Source organism: Tinamus guttatus, unplaced genomic scaffold, assembly GCF_059628265.1.
Source record: "Tinamus guttatus ecotype Peru unplaced genomic scaffold, ASM5962826v1 Tinamus_guttatus_pri_ptg000104l, whole genome shotgun sequence".
Lineage (NCBI taxonomy): Eukaryota > Metazoa > Chordata > Aves > Tinamiformes > Tinamidae > Tinamus > Tinamus guttatus.
The window spans coordinates 75,300-77,349 of NW_028288638.1; positions in this window are offsets into that span (position 1 = coordinate 75,300).

The following is a 2,050-nucleotide window of genomic DNA, read 5'->3' on the forward strand; positions in this document are numbered from 1 at the left end:
AGGAAGGAATCTTGGGAAACAATAGACAGAAACTAGGGAAATTCCCTTTGCTCTGCAAAATGCCTCACTTGCATCCAGACTCTACCAGCTGCACCCTGTTTTCTGAAATTGGCCTTTTTCAAAATTAATGACCCTTAGTCACCTGAGTGCTTGTAAAATTATTTCCTTGTGCAATAACGCCTTACTTCAGCACAACCCACTACTGCAGACAATAGCAAATTCATTGACGCAGATCTTCTAATGAAACAGTCCTGGTTTAACACATAAGAAGCACTGTTTTAAGGAGCGGGTTTAATACAGGCTGTGAACACCATCAGTTGGATGGTATCACAACACTTACATTAATTTTCCTCCTGTACTTTGCAAACACCATTCCTAGACATGACTGAAATTTTTGGCTCATGGGTTAGATTAGTGCATAGCAGTGTACATTATGCTGTATACCACCTCATCAGTAGGGTCAGTTCTGCATGAAATGTTAAGGACCAGTAAAGGACAGGTGAAGGAATCAAATGCAAAGAAGCAAAGACTGATCATTAGAAAAAAAAAGGACTGCTCTTTTTGCTTTTTTGTTGTTGTTGTTTGTTTTTTCTCAGTCTTGGAAACTAGTTTTTTAAATTGTATTTCACAGGAATTGTATCTATAGAGTCATCTCTATAGAGATAAAGTCATCATTGCTTTAAAAACCTAAAACAAGGGAAAGATAAGAACATAGATGAGCAAGGAAAGACAGAAATGACAGTGAGGAAGATATGGGGAGGAAGAAGGTCTGAACTAGCACCATCACCTCTGCCATCCTGCACTAAATAGAGCGTTTTTCCTCTGGGTTCAGCTTTTAGAAGCTTGAGAGAGGAGAGGTTCTCTCTTGAAGATTCTCAGCCTTAAGATTGAGGGTTGCTTTTAGGGCTGTATTGCGATTTGTGAACTGCATGCACCTTAAAGAGGCAAAGCATCGTTGCTTAATTTTAATAATGATGGTAACAGCTTGGTTGGCGTTAAGAAACGGCAGTCCATGAAAAAATTCTTCACTGCAAGGATTACACATCATGTGTACCATGATTCATTCATATGTCCAGTGAAAGAGTTCCAGTTTCAGGGTTTCAGCGGCCACAAACAGAAAAGGGAATTGGATGCCAAAACAAATATCACCAAATTTTTCATAGCAGGATGACTAATGTGTTGTAAACTGTCCCGTGAAATTTGTGTACTTTGTATGGAAGGAGAGAAGCTTCCTCTGGAGACTGAGGCAGACAAAATTTCAAGGACAAGCTTCATGCAGGAAATCCACCCAATCTAAGCTTACAGTGCTGCTGAGCAAAGTTGCTGAAAGCAACTTCCAAGTCTCACACTTGTTGCGTCAGCAGAGAATCAGCGCCCACTAAGCAAGAAAATTATCATTGTAGTGTTTGCTGCCAATGCTGGTGGGAAGCTCCGCTTGGAATGGGCTAGTATGGACCAAGAGGAAAAGCCTGAGTCATTCAAGGACACAGAGGTGCAACTCCTCTGCTGCTTATTACTGCTGCTCAGGAGGTGGTATGAATGAGCAGGGATATACAAAACTATTGAATGTGGTCAAATATACTACATTACAATGTCCTTTGTAAACTATAGCCAGATCTTGAACATCACAGGTGTTTTTCTGATTAAGATCCTGACCCAAGGGGGGGGGAAAAAAAGGCAAAACAAAAACAAAACAAAAGTCCCCAAACCTTCAGCTTGGAAATAGTCTTAATGGTTTGGAAAAACTGGATGAAGAAACTCTACATGATGCCGAAGTTGTTACTGCTTTCCCTAGGGAATCTAGTATGAGAGGGCTGCTAATAGCAGAAACATCTCTGCTAAGCTGGTATCTATCACAGAAGTTAGCCTAGATATAGAGATTTGAGAGTGTGTTTTCAATCAGTGAAAAGTTAGTGTGAAAAGATAGTGTATTTTGAAGATCAGAAGATATCTTCTGAAGGTCTCCCCGGAAAACCTCTTGCAGAACCAATCTAGATAACAGAAATCCTGCACAACTTCTATTAAAGTATGTGTAATGCTTATCAGTACG